Here is a 22,164-nt window from a genome sequence, read left to right on the forward strand (position 1 = left end):
TCCTTGTTTTTTGCTTTTTGCAATTCAATCTTTTTCTGATTCAAATTGATTATGGGCTGGCCCAACCTTCCAACAATCCCCTCGCTAAAAAGACAATGCCAAGAAATGATGCTAACATATTCTCATAACTTTATCTAATTTCTTTGAATGCATCACATTCCAAAATGAAATGTTTTTCCGATTCCATAACCCGAAATGTATAAAATGTACATAACCGTTATTCCCAAACTTATTTAGGCTTTTTCCACCATCCTCTTCCACACATAAATTGATGTGAGTTGGTCCTTAATTGAACAATAAAAAACTTCTTGAAAGCTAACCCCAAAATTCCTTAATATAATGTAAAAATACAAAATTATATATAGACTAAGTCGACTATAATTTGTAAAATTCTCTGAGAATTTAAAAAGTGTCAACCGCGGCCCTCAGTTAATTATGTTTTTAGGACATTTCGTACTGGCGGCAAGGCCAGACCCGAATGGAGTGGCGAAATCATGAGGTCGTCAAGCATTCAATTACCTGCGAGCTCGACTCAGACGGCTGCCTATCCATTGTTTGTCCACCTGCGCATTTGTCCAAGTAGGTGGCGAGTGCTAGACGAATCTGGCGGCGGAGTTTACAGGGCGGTCGATCCTACTGAAACAGAGGGGGAGTGGGGGAATAGGCATGGAGACGGAGTACACTGTTGTTGCAGCAGATGGGGAGTGGGGGAATGGGCACGGAGGCGGAGAAACATGAGAAAGAATTTCCAGGAGGGCCACTGGAGCAATTATTGGTGGATATCTAGCGATCCCTGAAGTTTGCCATGGAGCATTGACAAGGTCAGGGATTCTGTCTTGCTTCTCCTCTTCATATATGTCTGCGATGTGCCTGCCGGAGAGAGAGAGAGAGAGCAGATGCGAAATGCTCTCGGTTTGCTCTAGTCGGAGCCTTTGAATGTAAACCATTGGGAGCCACAAAGGAGGCCAAGATTAAGAACGTGAATGCGCGGAGAAAGAATGCCGGGAATGGGAGGAAGAAGGTGGTTGTTTTTTTTCTTCTAATAGTTGTAGCAACTCTTCATTGATTCCGTTAACAAATGCAGTGGTATCCGGGCCTACTTATTGTGGTAAATATCCATACTGATAATTTCATGGCGTTGACAGAAGAACTTCTGTTTTTTATAAATTGCCGCTGCGGATATATGGTATTGAGTGAAAAATGTACATATCTTATTGACAGATTTGGATGACAATTATTCAGTAAAGGTCGAATCCGTGAAGATCGATCCTAATTTGGCTGTGAACAACGCTCCCGCCACATTAAGATTTCTTCTACTCTGGTAAGTTCCCAAGGTTTGCTCATATACGTTTTACTGTCAAAAGAGGGAAATTTGCCCACCCAGGGAAGGGTGCAAAGACTGCAGCTCATCCTTTGCCTCGGATCCTCCAACAAAGGCTTGAACTCCTCCCTCGCCTTGGATCTAGTCTTACTATCTTTTTTAAGTTTACTGTTTGTTGCTTCCATATAAGATGTGCCCACAATGGCTGTGTATTGGTAAGGTAAGTTTTCTCTTCGGTGCTATAATAAATTCGTCCGTTCAGTGAGCACGGAGCGGAGGGCGGAGTGGGGAGGATCCTTCAATAGAATTATAAAATGAAACTAACTTGTTGGCGTCATATGATATCATATCATAGATCTTTCATTTCGGGAGGTTCAGTCTGCTTCTGCAATTGCAAATGTGTTGTCATCCTCTGTTCCACTTGAGCAATCGAACTTCACATACATTAGTCTCTACTGGTGTTCTGTCATGTTAATTGTTTTTGCACTTGTGTACGCTTTTGTTTATTTTATAGTTCCAACTTTCAGAGTTGTAAGTATTTGCTGCTACTAAAAGGGTTCACGATATGTAAACCCTCTCCTAATTTGTCTACGCCACTGTGCTATTACTATTAGCAAAGTACACGCTGACATGGTTAGAGTTGCAGGTTTGATTACAGTCATGTTTTCAAGATTGATTTCAATCAGCGTTTTTAACTAAATTAGTACGGGGCAGGGTTTTAAGTAGACATGATAACAAATCTGAATGGTTTTCATCATAATTATAGGTACATTACGATCTGTGGTCGGTTCCAGTAGTCCGCTTGTCAATCTTCATGATTGATTTCAATCAGGGTTTTAAGCTAAGTTAGTTCGGGCCAGCGTTTTAAGGAGACAGGGCAAAAAAATAGGAACGGATTTCATCTGAATTATAGGTACATTATGATCTGTGTTCATTCCTAGTAGCTCGCTAGTCATTTTATGGCTAATCGGAGAACTCCACCAATACCTGCTTATGTCTTCACAGGAAGTTTCTAAAATTTAGTACTGTCTTGTCTGGTGGGAAGATCTGTAGGTAATTAGATGAATGTACTTGACTTTTTATGTCTAAAATGGGCAAGGACCATTATGCCATAACTATTTAGCTTTTGAGTGGGAAAATTGAGGGGTGGATATTGCCCCAATTTTCAAATAATACAATAATGTATGTCACAAACCACTCTCGGAATGGCATCATGGTAATTTTGTTGTTCTTGTTACCTGATGAGCCTAGTAAGCCATTTTGCACCATTTTTGTCATGTAATTTATGAGCATTAATTAGATGGATAAATCTGTGGCTTTAGATCTCATGTGTAATATCCCCAAGATGACCCCTAATGTATATTTTTACATATTTTATTAGGTTGGCAAGGCAGGACATGTTGGGTCTGCATGCCCATGTGTGTATAAGTGTTTTGGATATGCGTGCTTATATTTTTATGTTTTGAGGCTAGACTCTAGAGTGTCTGTGTGATTTTAGGATGGTGAGCCTATGTGCTAAAAGGCTATGTAAATATGTAATCACACCAATATTAATAAAAATACACTGCTGCTGCAAACTGAGTCAACTGAGTCAAAGGAGAGAGTATGGGGGGTTAGGACTCCACAAGAAGGAAATGGGGCTAAGGGCTAAGTGATGGGTTTAAACCAAAGGGCTAAGTCAAATATTTAATTAAGGCCTAAAATCCTAAGTTCCCAAAAAGCCCACTTGAGTGACTTCTTTAAAGTGTCACTTGTTGTTGATTTGGGGTAGCATCGGATGTGCTCTAGCCACGAAATTTGGTGGAGAGGCTAAGGCACATGAGATCTCCAATACCTAGAAAGGTTTTGGGCAGATTCTAAACAGTTTGGGAGATATTAAAATAATTAATATTTTTAATGGAGTCCCTAAATCTAAATTTAGGGAAATTAAAATATTAATGTGAATTAATATAAAACTGTGTTAGAATGGTCCAAAAGTCATGGATCAAGCCAGATCTAATCTTAGCTGTTGATTAGGCACTTAATCTCGACCGTTGATCTGTCAATGAGAAAAGTATAAGAGGAGGCTTGAGGGTTACTTGGAGAACACACCAAGAGATCAAGATTTCGACTTTCTGGGGCCGGGTTTGCTAAGAAAGTTGAGAGAGTGATCTGGAGTTGCAGCTGAGGGGTAGTGAATACAGAAGCAGAGAGGTAGAGATAGTGTCGAGAGGATCAACGCAGCAGCCAGGAAAGCTGACGCAGAGGGCGGAAGCCTGAATTGCCGAAAAAGTTGACGCAAAGGGCAGAAACCGGAACTGCTGGGAACTGCCGGGAAAGCTAACGTAGAGGGCAGAAGAGGTTGACACAGTCCCTAGAGGCTGGCGCTGGGGTTTTTCGTGGGGCAGATTGGAGTTGAGGAGCTGCCGGAGTGTTTATCTGGGGTTTCAGCCGGAGCATCTGTCTCCGAAGGAGAGGTACTACTGCTGAGATTTTTCTCTGTTGGGTGAGCCGGATTTGGCACCCAGATTGTATTTTGAAATTGCTTAATAAATCAAACCCTTAGATAGATGCACTGGTTTTCCCTCATTGGGTTTTTCCGGGGACATTAGTCCAAAAATAACAGTGTCATTTGTGTGCTTGTTTCTGTTTCCTTCAGTTGATGATCTGTAATGTGTTGAACATGTACTTGTGTTTATTTTTAGTAGTTACATGGTAAATAACTTGTTAATTAATCAGAACAAGTAGGAAGGAATAAATCAGAAAGTACATGGAGGGTTTCTAACTGTTAGACTTAGAAACTTCAACATGGTATCAGAGCGTGGTTGCAGATCACAGGAGAACTAAGGACATCAGTAGAAAACAATTGTCCCGAGTGACAGAAGCTGTTCCTAGCAGCAAAACAACAAGGAAGGGGTGACGCAGTGCCTGTGTCATCAAGTTCGGGTTAAGAAGAGGCTGCGCAGAGGCTGAGGGAGGCAAAGACAGGCTCATGCAGAGCCCAGGAAGGTTGACGCAATTGGCTTAGGGAGCTAGGTTGTCGATGCTGGGACTGCGCAGAGCCTAGGAGCTCTCACCTTTAGGTTGCTGGGGTTTAGGACGCTGTTGATAAGTTGCAGAGTGGAGCTGGTGGGGTACTGTTGTCAGAACAATACCTAATAGGGCAAGGCCAAGGAGGAGGGAGTTACTATCGAGGGTTTCTAACCGAGAAATCTGAATCAGTGGTGCGGTTGCACAGACGATCAAAGTAGGGGGCATCTCGACATCAGCAGAAGGATTTCCAGGAGGGAAATCGAGGCTCAAAGGGAGTCACATCGAGAACTTCCAAGAGGGATGTAGAAGAGCAGCGGAATGGCACTACACGGAGTAAGAGACCAGGACAGATTGGACGGAGCCTCAAACTTCATAGTTGGAAGGACAAAATCTTATCCGTTGATCCAGGTGGATATTGGTGGCCACCCGCTAAATCCACTTGGACCCCCACCATTGTTTCTTTCAGCGTTTCAGTTTCCTTAATTGTAGCACAATTTACTATTTTTAGCAGTTTTTCGGGTCGTGAACTTCCGGAGCCGTTTTGAGGCCCTAAACGACATTTTTTGGGAAAACTTAGAGCAACATCGGTCCATGGTGGTCCGATGTTGCTCTTCCCAAAGTTGTAGTTCTGGGATAGATCTTTGTAACGAGATATTGTGCGTGTCAAAAGAAGATTGTATGCCAAAGTTACGACCCCGGGAAGTTGATGTACTAATTTACCCAAACAGGGCCCAAAGTTTGGCGTTTCATCTTCTAGGGTTAGGTTTTTGGATGTTTAGGGTTTTTCATTGTTTTTCAACAATAAATAGGCCTTTGAGCCTCATTGTAACACAGTTCAGAGGCATGTAGCCACCACATTTCTTCTCAGAGATAAGCTACCATCGCCCTAGCTGGTTTATTTCCGTTTCTGTTTGTAAGCATATTTCAGTGTTTTACATTAATGAAATGAAGTATTATTTCCGCTGCATCTCTGTGTTTATGGTTATCTCTTTAATTTATTGTGTTCTTGTTTAAATTCGCATCAGTGGTATCAGAGCAGTTTTCTTTTTCTCTGTTTTTCTTTGCATGTCCCCAACGAGGTCGGGATATAAGGAGTTAGAGCTTGAACTGGTCGAACTTTTGCAAAACCAGCCTCGCAAATCCTGACGGTCTCCCATGGCGGATGAAAAGAAAGACGAGGGGGCAGGAGATCCTATCAAAATCTTGCTCGAAGAAGCCCTCAAGCGACAAAGGAACGCGATGATGGACAACTTTGCCCAGATCTTTTAGCGGCTACCCAGGGGAGACGCATCGAATTCCAACAGCGACTCTGGAAATGCCACACCGTATAAGGTACAAGTTAATTTTGAAATTCCCATATTCGAGGGTCAGATAGATGAAATCTGCTAGAGGGTTATTTTTTTATATGATTTTTCCAGTCGGGAAAAGATTATTTTCGCTCTTCTCAAAGCAGCCCCCCACGTCAAGGACTGGTGGGAAACCTATTGCGTGTAGAAGGATGAAAGTACAGGCTCACTATTTTCAGCCGCACCCACTTGGAATTCATTCCGGGATGCCATCAAGGAGCAGTACTACCATGTAGGAAGCTATGAAGATCAATACATAAAGTGGACCACGCTGCGGCAGGGAAGGGACCAAGACGTGCCGGAGTTTACCAATATTTTCCATACCCTTCACACAATGTTGGGTATCAAGGATTCAGAGCAACATTTGATACTCAAATACTGCGGCTGCCTGCACAAGTACATCTAGGAAGAAATAGAATTCCTGAACATCTTCTCGCTCGGCACAACATACTGATATGCCGTCAAGGTTGAGCGAAAGTTTAAACAGAAGAAGCGAGACTTTGGATCTGCGAATCCGAAGCAAGGGAAAGGTGCCCCCAAATTGCAGAATAAAGGACAAAGCCAAGGCGGGGCAGCCCAAGACAACCCGCCAAAGCTGCAAGCAAAGAACAGCGTTGTGAAGCCGAAAAAGGACACGGGAAAGTGGTGTGAGTTCCATAAAAGCTCCACTCACAACACAAGTGAGTGTCGGGCCAAGCAGTCATTGGTGGCCGAGCGAAAGGTTTCAGAATCATATGCATGTTCCGACTTTGAGTCAGAACCCGACAAGGGGAATGACAAAGAGAAGTAGATTATCGATGCGGAGCCCAACGCCACCGTTGCCACCATGAAGATCCAAAACGAAGAACCCGAAGATCCAGAGGAGGAGCGTCTCTTCCACTCCCAGATGTGGGTAAAGGGCTCCCCGCTACAGTTCATTGTCGACAGCGGGAGCCAAAAGAACCTCATTTCGGCAGAGGTCGTGAAGTGGCTGGGCTTACCGACCACAACACATCCACAACCGTATACCATCGGGTGGCTTCATTAAGGACGAGATCTTCGCATGAGCTAGCAATGTCGCCTTCCATATAACATCAAGCCCTTCACAGATGAGGTATTGTGTGACATTGCTCCCCTTGAAGTTTGTGATGTATTATTAAGGCAACCATACTTGTGGAAGCGACATGCTGTGTATGAATCAAGGCCTCGTGTTGTCATTGTTACTTTGGGAAATAAGTTGTACAGGATACTGGAGGCAACACCACCTACCACCATCTCTTTGGTTATTGCAAAACAATGCAGTAAGCTCATTTCCAAAACCGGGAGATTTGTTTTCTTGATGATATGCCCTCAAGGAAAGAAGAAGACAGTGGCCATGACCTCCAGACAAGGCCCCTCCGCACGACAACTATAGATGGACAAGGTCGTGGAGGAGTACGAGGACATCTTCACCTCCCCTGCAAGGGTTCCTTTGCACTGTTAGGTCAAGCACTCCATCGATCTGACCCCAGGTGCACCGTTGCCCAATGGATCAATCTATCGGCGCTCTATTTTGGAGAACGATGAAATCAAGAGGCAGATACAGGAGTTGCTGCAGAAAGGTCACATTCGTCCGAGTTCATCGCCCTGTGGGAGCCCGATCGTGTTGGTACAGAAGAAGGATGGGACTTGGAGACTTTGTATTGACTATCGGGTGCTAAACAAGATCACTGTCCATAATAAGTACCCGATCCCACGGATTGATGACCTCCTAGACCAACTGAAGGGGGCAAAATATTTCAGCAAGATCGATTTGAAGTCAAGATATCACCAGATACCAATCGAACCCTCCGATGTGTGGAAGACTGCCTTTAAAGCCAAGGAGGGCCTTTTCGAATGGTTGGTTATGCCTTTCGGATTGACGAATGCTCCTGTAACCTTCATGAGGCTAATGGATGACATCTTGCGGCCATTCACCAACTCATTTGTAGTGGTATACTTGGATGACATCCTGATCTTCAACCAGAGTTGGGAAGAGCACCTCTAACACATCTGACAGATTCTCCAAACACTGCGGCAACACAAGTTATGTGCCAATTTGGAGAAATGCACTTTTGGCATGACCCAAGTTTAGTATCTGGGATACATTATTGATGAACAGGGGGTGCATGTGGATCCAGCCAAGATCCAAGTCATTCGGGATTGGCCATCTCCAACCACTCTGACAAAGCTCCGCAGCTTTCTAGGTCTTGCCAACTTCAACCATAGGTTCGTGTTGGAATTTTCTCATATCACTTGGCCCTTCAGTCAAGTCACCAAGGGAGGAGCGAAAGCAAAATTCTTTTTGTCTGAATCCCAACAGAAGGCATTCACAGAGTTGAAAGATCGCCTCTGCTCGGCACAAGTGCTCGCATCACCAGACTTGCAACAACCATTTGAGGTTGAGACAGATGCCTCTGACTATGCTATTGGGGCAGTCCTTACTCAACACGGGCATCCAATGGCATATCGCAGTGAGACACTTTTAGACACGGTCCGAAAGTATCCCACTTATGACAAAGAGATGTATTCCATTGTGCAGGCTTGCCGACAATGGAAGCATTACATTTTGGGGAAGGAAACAGTCATCCACACAGACCACCGACCCCTGTAGTTCATACAGACCCAAGGGAAATTGCAGAATGATCGCCATCAGAAGTGGTCCACATACCTGCAACAGTTCCATTCGAATATCAAGTATAAGAAGGGCAGCACCAATGATGTTGCAAATTGCCTTAGTCGACCACCGATCATGGCGTTAACCACTGTGCTCAACTCTTGTGGGCACGAGACTTTTGATTGGCCACTTCTCTACAAAAGCGACCCAGAATTTGGCCACACATACCAAACACTCTTTGAGGGTCAGCATGTTCTTGATTTTCACCTCTAGGATGCCTTGTTATGCCACCTGGGTCACTTTTTTGTTCTTTCAAGCGAGCGTGCCAAGATGATTTGGGAAGCACACTACAGTTGGGCTGCTGGGCATTTTGGGGTCGATAAAACGGTGGCAATACTGCAGAAGTATTTCTATTGGCCGAATCTTCGACATGTAGAAATTTGAATAATATAACACTTATTCACAGAGATTATCCTGATTATACATTATTTGCGGAATGCATGCATAATACATAACCTCCTCTACGTTGATCATCAATTTGCGGAATTAAAGAAACAATCGCATGCGCACATTGAAACATCAATCACACATATCAACACAGTATGTATTGGGGAAAGCATATAGCTGAAAACCCCCAACTATCTGTATATTATAATGATAGAGAACATGTAACAATACATAGTACAATACTCCTCACAAGTACTTAGTACTATCTCCACCTGGTACACACAAACTAGCTCAGATCTGAACAAGTCACGGGTTCAAATCTCCTCTGCTGTTTGCCTGCCTCTACTGCGCAATCCAAGTTGAGAATGGATTGGATCCAAGTTCGAATTCCCTTGGCTTGTGCTGCGCAGTCCTCATTGGCAATCTCAATCAATGATTGTGCAAATCTCATGCACAAATATAGTCACAACTGATAGTAGTCTCACCCTTTCACCCACCTCTAACACTTGTCTCCACTGAACTGCCCATGCACTGAGTTAACTGATGTATTCTTAGTTGATTTATGAGTTAATAATTAGTGAATTAATTAATAATTAATTCACATCACTCATCACTAGTGTATTTGGCAGTTAGACTAAATACAACTAGTTCAACTAAGTCAAACTAAACACAACTCCATCAACTCCTCAATCAACTCCACCAAACTCAATCACTTGAGTTTTAACTGAAGTCCATCATGCAATAGCTCAACTAACCCATAGGAAAAGCGTATTTCCTTCTGGCAGTTGCATGTGCCACATCCGTAGCTCGAACTGAAGTGCTGCAAGAGGATAAGATAATGTTTATAGTCCAAATATTATTAAGAGATAATAATATTCGACTGTTCTATTTTTAGACTGACAGTCTAAAAATAGACTCCGCCCATATGTTTAAAAATAGAGGTCCATTTATTTTTACCAACATGACCAATCATCCATAAATAGCATCTTGCAACTCATAGACCATGATCCATATGTCTAAAAATGGACTTTGCGCCAAAAATAGCCTGCGGGCCCACTTAGTGAAGGCGACTTCTTTTCACTAAGCTCCATCATCTTGTTGCATTTTCAACACTTCCTCTCAACAAGATATGGATTATCTGCAACCCCTATCCTGTCTCTGTGGTATTCGAATTTGCTCCTGGTGAGCGTCTTTGTCAAGATATCAGCGTCCTGATCCTCCGTGGGAATGTATGAAAGTAACATGATTCTCCGTTGCACACAATCTCTGATATGATGGTACCTGATGTCGATGTGCTTGGATCTATCATGAAATACTGGATTAGCTGAGAGTTTAATGCAACTCTGGTTATCACAATAAAGCACAGTAGGCTCCAAGTGTGACCCGAACAACCCGACCAGGATCTTCCTCATCCATATAGCTTCGCATGCAGCCAAACTTGCTGCCATATACTCGGCCTCTGCTGAACTGAGTGCCACGGATCTCTGCTTCCTGTTGTACCAAGAAACTGCTGTCGACCCGATACTGAAGATCCCTCCAGATGTGCTCTTTTTGTCCGTTGGGCTCCCTGCCCAATCTGCATCCGTGAAGCCACATAGCTTCACCTCATCCTCCTGTCTGTACCACAATCCATATCCCGATGTGCCTCTGAGATAATGCAATACATGCTTGCCTGCCTTCCAGAAGAGCTTGGTTGGCTTAACCATAGCTTGTGAAAGCTGGTTAACAGCATAGCATATATCGGGTCGTGTATTGACCAGATACATAAGTGACCCCACCAACTATCGATAAACAGTGGCATCCACTATCTCCGCTGAAGTATCATCCTCCTTCCTCCAACCTCCAGGAAGAAGAGTATCAACAAGCTTGCAGCCATGCATGTTGAACTTCTCCAGTATCTCCCGGGCATACTTACCCTGAGAAACAAATAGTCCATCACTGCGCTGCCAAATTTCCAATCCCAGGAAATAATGAAGGAGGCCCAAGTCCTTCATCTCAAACTCTCTAGCAAGATCCTCCTTGTATGAAAGTACCAATAGCTCATCTCCCGTCAAAATCAAATCATCTACATAAAGTACAATGATTAGCAACTTACCCTCCACCACAATCTGGTATAGGTTAGGATCCGCCTCACTCTTGGAGAATCCAATTCCGGTGAAATAACTGTTTATCCGTGTGTACCAAGCACGAGGTGCTTGTTTCAACCCATACAACGCTCTCTTGAGCCTGCACACATGCGACTCGCTGCTGAAGATCTCGAAACCTTCGGGCTGCTCTATGTACACCTCCTCCTCAATGACTCCGTTAAGGAACATAGTCTTCACATCCATCTGATGGATGTGCCACCCCATCTGCGCCGAGAGAGCAAGAATCGTTCGTATGGAAGAATACCTTGCGACAGGTGCAAAGGTCTCCTCATAATCGATCCCCTCTATCTGTGAGAAACTCGGGCAACAAATCTTGCCTTGTACTTCTCCACACTTCCGTCAGCTGCCTGCTTCACTTTGTAGATCCATCTCGAACCTACCACTGATTTCCCTTCCGGTCTTGGGACAATCTCCCATGCACTGTTTTTGACAATCAAATCATACTCTTCCACCATGGCATCTACCCATGCGGGATCTTCCACAGCTTCCTCGAAAGAGGATGGCTCAGTCACGACACATTTGCTCACAAGAGCCATGTATCCAGTGTACCGATTAGGTGACTGTCTCTGTCTGCGCTGTGCTGTAGGTGGTCCTACAACCTTCTCTGCATCTTGAGCCAGTCGCTCAGCTTCTGTAGTGCGCTTTCGCCCTCTGATGGTTGGCGCTGCATGAGTGGTCTCTTCCACTCCATGAACTTCATCTTGTGGCTGATCCACATCTTGAAGCTCATCCTTGGGAACTAATAGCTCCTCATCTGCATGCAAGTGTGGCTCCCTCTCAAGCGAACACTTCATGGCTTTATCCTCCTGAAATTTGATATCCCGTCGCACAACAGTCTTGCAACTGTCTGGCAAATACACACGATAGTTGTGGGGCGTATCAATGTACCCCACAAATATCCCAACCTTTGCGGTCGGCTTCGGCTTCTTCGTGGCATCCTTCGTCACATGCATGTAAACAGGAGAACCAAAATTCCTCAAATGGGAAATATCAGGCCTCTTACCAGAATAAGCCTACTCGGGTGTACTCATGCCAAGTATCTTGTGAGGACAACGGTTCTGCACATATACTGCAGTATTGCATGCCTCCGCCCACAAGTGAAGGGGTAGGCCCTGATCATGCAACATCGCCCATGCAGCACCCACGATCGTTCTGTTCTTTCGCTCAACAACCCTGTTCTGCTGTGGGTTATGGGGAGCTATGAGCTCTCTTCGAATCCCTTCTGTGCTGCAGAAGTCCTTAAACTCGCCAGAGATGAATTCACCACCATTGTCGCTCCTAAGAGCCTTCACCTTCTTCCCTGATTCCTTCTCGACCAGTGCTTTGAACTCACAGAACTTTGAGTATGTCTCGCTCTTTTTCTGCATGAATAAGATCCAACACTTTCGAGAGAAATCATCAACAAAGATCACATAGTACTTGTGCTTTGCTGTTGAAGCTACTGAGAAAGGTCCACACACGTCTGTGTGAATTCTCTCAAGGATCGTCATGGCGCGACTATCCTTCTCGTGAAAGGTGGCTTTCACAAATTTTCCCAAAGTACACCCCTTGCACTGATCTGACTGTGCAAGAGTGCCATTAGGAAGCCCAGTAGAAATCTGCTGCAGTATCTTCAAGGCTCCATGGTGAAGGTGGCCCAATCTCCGGTGCCACAGCTCGCATCATCTCGACTCACCAATCCTTCTGCCTTGCATGCCATTGCTGCGCAACCATCTACATGCAATTGATAAAGGTTCTTGACTCGAACCCCTATCTTCCGAGTTTCTCCAGTTGTCTTACTGCGCAGGAAAACCTTTCCCTCGTTGAAGACAACATCATATCCCTTGTCTTCTAACATAGCCACAGAGATAAGATTCTTCTTCAATCTTGGAATTTGCATCACTTCCTTCAATACGAAGGGTTTACCAGACTCCCTCTCAAAATGGTACCGATACCGATTGCACTGTATCTACCATCATCGCCCATCTCGATGTGCACTCCAAGATCTTTCTCACCCAGATCAGAAAACAAATCTCGATCTCCTATCATGTGAAAAGACGCACCACTGTCCAAGAACCATACCGATCCCATCACACTTGATACCAAGCATGCGATCAGCGAAAAATCTAGCTCAAACTCCGAGGCTAAGGCCTCTCCCGCTGCAGATCCAACAGCTTGCTTATTTTTCTTTTTCTGCGGGCAGTTTGTGGCATAATGTCTGTGCTAGTGACAGTGAAAGCACTTCACCTTGGACATGTCCTGCTTCTTGTCTTTCGCACCAGAATGAGAAGCTTTCTCGTTCTTCCCCTTCTTTGCTTTGGCAGCCAGAGCGTAATTTTCTTCATCAGATGCCTTTGATGAAGATCCGTCCTTGGTATTCCGCCTAATCTCCTCTTGCACAAGATCAGACCAAAGTCTCTCCCATCCTGGCAATTTCTCCCGACCATTGACAGAGTCCTGATAGGAATGCCAACTCTTTGGAAGACCAAGGAGAGCCAAGCTCACCAAGTCCTCATCATCGACAGTCACCCCGACACTTCCCAGCTCATCCCGGCATTGGGTGAACTTCGTGAGATACTTGGACATACTGTCTCCTTTCTCACACTTAATGTTTCTGAGTTTATCCTTGAGCGTCAACTTCCTCTGGTCGCTCTTGCTTTGGAATAAATCTGTCAACGCTTTCCACATCAAGTATGGAGAAGCCTTTCCATGCAGGCTGGATACAATGTGATCCTTCACGCCCTCCAACAGAATCCTTCGACACTTTGCTGTCTTCTTTTGCCAAGCCTCAACTTGAGCAACATCAGTAGGCTTTGGGACCTCAGCATCTATGAACTCCTTCAACCCATTGTCATCTAACACCGCCTCCATCCTGTATTTCCATGCAATATAATTCGAGCTGCCTTCAAGGGCATACTCCAATCGCAATCTGTTGAAAGACATTTCAACTTCGACACCAAGAAAACACTGCTGCAAATTCGAATTCCACCAGCTCAAAACTCAACCGCTTCTGATCTAAAATTCGTGAGAACAAAGTATTTCTCGTACAGAGATTGACTGTATGGGCATTTACCGGATATCTCACCTTCCAAAAGAAGGATGAATCCAGAGGCTACCTGGCCCGATTACAGACTCTGCCTGAAGAAATAAAATGTAATCACTTTCTGAATAATAGATCTGATGATCAACTTCGCTCTGATACCATGTAGAAATTTGAATAATATAACACTTATTCACATAGATTATCCTGATTATACACTATTTGCGGAATGCATGCATAACACATAACCTCCTCTACGTTGATCATCAATTTGCAGAATTAAAGAAACAATCGCATGCGCACATTGAAACGTCAATCACACATATCAACACAGTATGTACTGGGGAAAGCATACAGCTGAAAACCCCCAACTATCTGTATATTATAATGATAGAGAACATGTAACAATACATAGTACAATACTCCTCACAAGTACTCAGTACTATCTCCACCTGCTACACACAAACTAGCTCAGATCTGAACAAGTCACAGGTTCAAATCTCCTTCGTTGTTTGCTTGCCTCTACTGCGCAATCCAAGTTGAGAATGGATCAGATCGAAGTTCGAATTCCCTTGGCTTGTGTTGCGTAATCCTCATTGGCAATTTCAATCAATGATTGTGCAAATCTCATGCACAGCTATAGTCACAACTGATAGTAGTCTCACCCTTTCACCCACCTCTAACACTTGTCTCCAATGAACTGTCCATGCATTGAGTTAATTGATGTATTCTTTAGTTGATTTATGAGTTAATAATTAGTGAATAAATTAATAATTAATTCACATCACTCATCACTAGTGTATTTGGCAGTTGGACTAAATACAACTAGTTCAACTAAGTCAAACTGAACACAACTCCATCAACTCCTCAATCAACTCCACCAAATTCAATCACTTGAGTTCTAACTGAAGTCCATCATGCACTAGCTCAACTAACCCATAGGAAAAGCGTATTTCCTTCTGGCAGTTGCATGTGCCACATCCGTAGCTCGAACTGAAGTGCCGCAAGAGGATAAGATAATGTTTATAGTTCAAATATTATTAAGAGCTAATAATATTCGACTGTTCTATTTTTAGACTGACAGTCTAAAAATAGACTCCGCCCATATGTCTAAAAATAGAGGTCCATCTATTTTTACCAATGTGACCAATCATCCATAAATAGCATCCTGCAACTCATAGACCATGATCCATATGTCTAAAAATAGACATAGTCTAAAAATAGACTTTGCGCCAAAAATAGCCTGCGGGCCCACTTAGTGAAGGCGACTTCTTTTCACTAAGCTCCATCATCTTGTTGCATTTTCAACACGACAGGATGTCGGGAAGTACATCAGATCATGCACTGCCTGCGCCATTGCCAAACTGACCATCAAGAAGCAAGGCCTCTATACCCCGCTGCCTATGGCATTTCAGGGTTGAGAAAATAGTGGCAGTACTGCAAAAGTATTTCTGTTGGCTGAATCTTCGACAGGATGTCGGGAAGTACATCAGATCATGCACTGCCTGCGCCATTGCCTACCCCTAGTCGACCTTGGGAATCCATCTCCATGGATTACATGTCAGGCCTTCCTTCCACTAAGAATGGAAACGACTGTGTTTTTGTGGTTGTCGACAGGTTCTCGAAGATGGCCATTATGGCGGCCTTTAAGAAGAATATCACAGCAAAAGCCACTGATAAACTCTTCTTTGAACGAGTGTGGGTACACTCTGGGATCCCACAGTCTATCATCTCAGATCAGGACAATAGGTTTCTCAGTACATTTTGGTCCAGTCTCTGGTCGATGCTGGACACCAAACTCACTAAGTCCACAACCTTCAATCCTCAAACTGATGGCCAGACAGAGGTTGTCAACAGGATGATCGTACACATTCTGCGCATGTACAACTCAAAGCATCCACGCAGATGGGACGAGAGGCTCCCCTATGTTCAACACAGCTACAACTGGGCTCTCCATAGCTCGATTGGCCACAAGCCTTTTCAAGTGGGCTTGGGATTCCAGCTACTATGTCCCATTGATGTGGCCATGCCATTTGCAGCTACTCACGCAGATTCGGCTCATGTCCAGTCCGAAACAGATAAGGCAAACAGCTTCATTGAGCACATCCAACATATTCGCCAGCAGGTCCATGAAATTTTGGAGAAATCAAATGCTAAGTACAAGCAACAACATGATCAACATCGGGTGCCACACAAGTTTCAGGTGGGTGATAAAGTCTGGTTGCATTTGCAAAAGGAACGCCTTACCGGAGCCTATCGGAAACTCAGACCACTCTGATATGGTCCTTACACCATTACCAAGGCTATGGGAGACAATGCATTTGAGCTCAACATTCCCCCATTTCTTGGCCTGCACCCAGTGTTCAATGTGGACTGCCTTCGGCCATACTTTCCACCATTACTAGACACATCCGACATTGCAGAACAACTCACACCCACAGAGTTAAATCCATATTGCATGGAACAAGCTGCAACTAATCGGATCATGGACACAAATCAAGCACACTCGCCAGCAGAATATCCACTGTATCGAGTTGTCAAAGCATGCCAACTCCTTCACCAGGGCAAGTGGCTCACCAGAGACCAAGTTCAGCAGAAGTTTCCTCATCTCATGGAGGAACTCAACGCAATGGGGACCATTGCTTCCTAAGGGGGGAGGAATGATCCAGGTGGATATTGTTGGCCAATTGCGAAGTCCACTTGGACCCCCACCATTGTTTCTTTCAACTTTTCAGTTTCCTTAATTGTAGCACAATTTACTATTTTTAGCAGTTTTTCGGGTCCTAAATTTCCGGAGCCGTTTTGAGGCCCTAAACGACGTTTTTTGGGAAAACTGAGAGCAACATTGGTCCATAGACCGATGTTGCTCTTCCCAAAGTTGTAGTTCTCAGATAGATCTTTGTAACGAGATATTGTGCGCGTCAAACAGAGATCGTATGCCAAAGTTACGACCCCGGGAAGTTGATGTACCAATTTACCCAAACGAGGCCCACATTTTGGCGTTTCATCTTCTAGGGTCAGGTTTTTGGATGTTTAGGGTTTTCCATTGTTTCTCAATAATAAATAGGTCTTCGAGCCTCATTGTAATACAGTTCAGAGGCATGTAGCCACCACATCTCTTCTCAGAGATAAGCTACCATTGCCCTAGTTGGTTTATTTCCGTTTCTGTTTGTAAGCATATTTCAATATTTTACATTAATGAAATGAAGTATTATTTTTGCTGCATCTCTGCGTTTATGGTTATCTCTGCAATTTGTTGCGTTCCTGTTTAAATCTGGATCATCCGTACTTCACAGAAATCGTGTCAAGCACTTTGCCTTGAAGATGATAGTGGTCATTGTTGACCCAGTTGACAATGACAGGTATGAGGAAGCAATGGTGAGGGCTAAGAATATTATTCTTGACGCGGTCAAGGATCATATAGTACCACATATTGTCGAGAAGAATACGACACGGGAGATGTGGGAGGCCCTGACCAAGTTGTATCAACATACTTTTGTGCAGAGGAAGATGCTCCTAGAAAATCAGCGGTGGTCATACTAGATACAAAAGGGAGAATAGATCGACACCTTCCTCGGTCGATTGAAGGAGATCCGAGATCAATTGACTTCCATATGGGCCACACCAGATCTAGAGTTGATGGTGAGAACAACCTTGAATGCAGTCTCAGAAGACTGGGAGGTGTTTGTCCAGAGCATACTGGGTAGGGCGACCCTTTTAGATTGGGAGGAAATGTGGGCGGCTCTTCGCCAAGAAGAGATCAAGAGGGTGACCAAGACGGGAAGTAGCAGCAAGGGGATCAGAATCAAGGAGGAGGAGGAGGTGGATGTTGCCCTATAATATGAGGGTAAGCAAGAAAAGCGGAAGAAGGACCTCTCCAAGGTCAAATTCTTCCACTATGGGGAGCTGGGTCATTATGCGACCCAGTGTTCGAGGAAGAAGAGCAAGGGAGAGGCTTCTGAGACCAAGGCAACGCCAGCAAGTGCAGAGAAGGAAGTGGAGACAGACGATGTCTTTGCCATGAGTGTACACACACCACTTGAGCGAAAGTGGGGAGACATCGAGCTGTAGTTAGGAGGACTATAGAAGATGAGGGGTAGGATCCTTGAGGCACCCAACCTCTTGGATTATACTTGGCTACGGGAGCCTCAAAGAGAAGTAGCAGGATTGGTGGATGCCGGCAGAGACGGATGAGGATGGAGCGGCAGAGAGAGCTACAGTGCAGGATTCCTAGGACAACACGAGGCTAGCAGGCTGCAACCGTGTGAGAGGCACAGGAGTGTTGCACTAGTGTAGGATGGCACAGAGAGGTGTGCAACGGTGCGGGATGCAGGGAGTTATTACAACGACGCAGAGGTTAGAGAGGGAGCACTTGTCAGTGACAGAGGGAGCTTCAACATTGGGAGTGTCTCTAGCCTGATAGAGATGTCAAAGTTGGGAGATCAGTTACTTACTTCTTAGTAATTGAGTTGCAGTGCAACAGTTAGCAGTGGCGGTGCTATGGGTAGCATGATGCAGCATGATGAGAGGGAATGCAGTGCAGACGCAGCAGTGGTAGTGGCAGTGCCATGGGTAGTAGCACAAATGCAGAGGGAGCTGTCGTACAGATGCAACGGTGGCAATGGCAAAGCCATGGGTGGCAATACAGGATGTAGCAGTACAAATGATGGGCAGCGGGCCTACCATCAGGGACTGATGCCGGATGATCAGATTAATATTGGAGTATTGCTAGAGCACAATCCTTGTTAAGAGGGAGTGTTGATTTGGGGTAGCATCGTATGTGCTCTAGCCACGAAATTTGGTGGAGAGGCTAAGGAACATGAGATTTCCAATACCTAAAAAGGGTTTGGGCAGATTCTAAACAGTTTGGGAGATATTAAAATAATTAATACTTTTAATAGAGTCCCTAAGTCTAAACTTAGGGAAATTAAAATATTAATGTGAATTAATATAAAATTGTGTTAGAATGGTCCAAAAGTCATGGATCAAGCCAAATCTAATCTTAGCCGTTGATTAGGGACTTAATCTCGGCCGTTGATCTGTCAACAAGAAAAGTATAAGAGGAGGCTTGAGGGTCACTTGGAGAACACACCAAGAGATCAAAATTTCGACTTTCTGGGGCTGGGTTTGCTTAGAAAGTTGAGAGAGTGATATGGAGTTGCAACTGAGGGGCAGTGAATACAGAAGCAGAGAGGCAAAGATAGTGCCGGGAGGATCAACGCAGCAGCTGGGAAAGCTGACGCAGAGGGCAGAAGCCAGAACTGCCAAGAATTGCCAGAACTGTTTGGGAAAGCTGACGCAGAGGGCAGAAGCTGGAATTGTCGGGAACAACCGGAACTGTTAGGAATTGCCGGAACTGCTGGGAAAGCTGACGCAGAGGGCAGAAGCCGGAACTGACGGGAAAGTTGACGCAGAGGGCATAAGAGGCTGACACAGTCCCTAGAGGCCAACGTTGGGGTTTTTCGTGGGGTAGATTGGAGTTGAGGAGCTGACGGAGTGTTTATCCAGGGTTTTAGCCGGAGCATCTGTCTCCGAAGGAGAGGTACTATTGCCAAGATTTTTCTCTGTTGGGTGAGCTGGATTTGGCACCCAGATTGTATTATGAAATTGCTTAATAAATCAAACCCTCAGATAGCTGCACCGGTTTTCTCGCATTGGGTTTTTCCAGGGACATTAGTTCAAAAATAATGGTGTCATTTGTGTGCTTGTTTATGTTTCCTTCAGTTGATGATTTGTAATGTGTTGAGCATGTACTTGTGTTTATTTTCAGTATTTACATGGTAAATAACTTGTTATTTAATCAGAACAAGTAGGAAGGAATAAATCAGAAAGTACATGGAGGGTTTCTAACTGTTAGACTTAGAAACTTCAACACTTGTTATTTTTGGTACATGCACATAAAAGTTGGGGTTAGTGTTATTCTCCATTCTGTTATTTCATTATGACCACAATGACTATTATACTTGCTTTGAGGGTAGTGTGACCCTATGATCCAAGTCATAGGGTTTGATAAACTTGAACTTTGAGATTTGAAATTAGGCAAACAAAAAAAAATGAGGTCACCTAGGGTCATCGAATCTCAAAGACAGATTCCTGTGGGTGTGCACTTTTTCTTTTCAAGATTGACCCTCTCTTTGATAAACCCTCCACCGCTGTGACTCTAAATTGAACACTATTAAACCCTTTGCGGATGCAACCTCATGTTTGAGGAGAGAGACAAAATGTTGTAAATCCTTTGCTGCCACGACCTCACATTTGAGGAGAGCGAGCGAATGTTATAAACCTCCATTGTCATGACTTCATATTTGAAGAGAGAGCACGATAAGTTTTCAATAATGGAGAAAGGCTCAATACTTCTGAATAAGGAACAATATATCATGCACCTAGACTAGTAAGGACTTATGTTTTGTTGATATGAAACAATAAAGGAGTACCTAGACACACGAGTCAAATAAAGGGTTTACTGAAGGATAAGGTCAATTAAACAATCGAGCAAACCCTCAAGATAAGCATCAAGTTGAAGCTAGGCTAGGGTTAGGGTTTCCAACGCACAAACTTGTCTAAAGAAGGATGATGTCGACCCTCCAAGGGGAAGTTTTACCGTGAAAAAGGCTAGATTTTGCATTAAGAAGGATTACAATGACAAAACTTAGGTTTTTATTCCACAAACACTCATCACAAATGCCATACACCAATTTAGCCCTAGGAGAAAACCCTAGCGGCTTACCTTAAAAGGCTTAGAAAAATATAAGTAAGAAAAATAATTATTTTTAAAGGGTTTTTGATTAACACAAACTTTGCTAGTGCCTAACCTTACTTGGGTGATGGAGTCTTGGGGCAATTTTAAGAGAAATGAAAAATGAGTGGTATAAGGGGGGAAAACTCCTTTTTCCACTTTATAAAACCCTATGCTTTTTTGTGAGGGGAGAAATTAAATAGGAGACGCATACTAAGAGTTCTTCTATTTCCCATAAATAATTTGCATTTAGTCATGGATGATAGAAAAACCTTAACATTAATTCAATTACATGTGAAACAACGAAAAATCAACTATAAGCTTACAATTCTTCCATGAAAAGACGATCTTTCAATCCTAAAAGGACATCTCCAATACAAAAGTCAATCTCCAGTAGCAAATGCTCAATAAAAATCACATCTCCATAAGTAGAGACTTACCCAAAGGCTAATTCATGCCCTAGAAGAGGGGCCAAAATCTCAAGAGTGATGATGAATGAAGTGAAGTGAGGGATCCTTTATATATATAAGGTGTTTCCTTCACTTATGCAAAATAAAATTAGCCTACAAGCCCTAAATCAAGTTTAATTTGAGTGATGATCAAGATAGAGGGTTACAAGCCAACCCCATAGCTCAAAATAACAAAATTATGCCATAAAAGCTCACACGTGTGGGTCAATATCATCAATGATGTCATGCCCTTTTGGGCAATAAATGCTATGAAATGCATGGATGGGCTAGTGGGATGTTCCATCATCATAATCAACTCTAATCCTTGAGGGGAAGCCCTTAAGAAGTGCCTCAAAATGCCTCCAAGCATCAAAATCATGCTCTAGGTGCTCACCTTCTCAAGGGATAGAAGGGTGATGTTGCATCATCTCTCTCTTGCATTGCGATTTTAAGGGCTAATACAAGCCCTCCCTTGTCATCCAGGGGATGACCATCATCATCTGGACTTCAGATCAAGCCATGCCCATTAAACAATGTCAATGCCAACTTGGGGGTGTGTTGGGTCTGCTGAGTACATCATCAAGAATAGCCAAGACCAAGCAATAGGAGCTCAACATTTCAGCATTTGGGGTTGCTATGAGGTGTCAATCGTTTGCTGGAGTCATCAAAGTGCCCAACGCTTTGCTTTGGAGGGGCAATGCTACATCTGCAAAGTCATCTCTGCTCTCTACAAATGTAAAATGGCTTGGGCATGATGTCTATTGGAGACATGAAATGTGCCCTTAAGGCCTCTGTTGCTATGTTAAGGACCACCTCGCAAATCCATCTCAAAATCAAGTGAACGTTACCAGTGGTTAGGGACAACGACCATAGATGCACATAGTGGACCATATTTAATTGTTAAGTGCATAATAATACTTCAAACTGGGATCACCTTCAAATATCTAATAGAGCAAGTCTTGGAAAAGCGTTCACTACCTGTGTTAGGGATGGCTAGATAGTCAACCCTATTAGGTGCTTCTAGCCCCTAAGGGGAGGTGAGATGTCTTAGGTCAACCTTTCAATTCATAGGT

The 22,164-nt window shown here is 43.9% G+C and overlaps 1 long non-coding RNA gene across 3 annotated transcripts in view; it reads left to right on the top strand.

The window, feature by feature from the left end:
* The first annotated feature begins 427 nt into the window (after positions 1-427).
* Positions 428-22,164, top strand: part of LOC149186458 (uncharacterized) — a 267,455-nt gene continuing 245,718 nt past the window's right edge. The window contains exons 1-2 of one of the 3 annotated variants that reach the window (XR_016255696.1): positions 428-1,108; positions 1,222-1,321. This is a non-coding gene — a long non-coding RNA (uncharacterized LOC149186458). The remainder of the gene's footprint in view (positions 1,109-1,221; positions 1,322-22,164) is intronic. The other 2 variants (XR_016255697.1, XR_016255695.1) reach the window with 2 other exon arrangements.

This window comes from Pinus tabuliformis, chromosome 3_1 (assembly GCF_031772625.1).
Source record: "Pinus tabuliformis cultivar Carrire ecotype Pingquan chromosome 3_1, CPIR1, whole genome shotgun sequence".
In the NCBI taxonomy this organism is placed as follows: Eukaryota; Viridiplantae; Streptophyta; class Pinopsida; order Pinales; family Pinaceae; genus Pinus; species Pinus tabuliformis.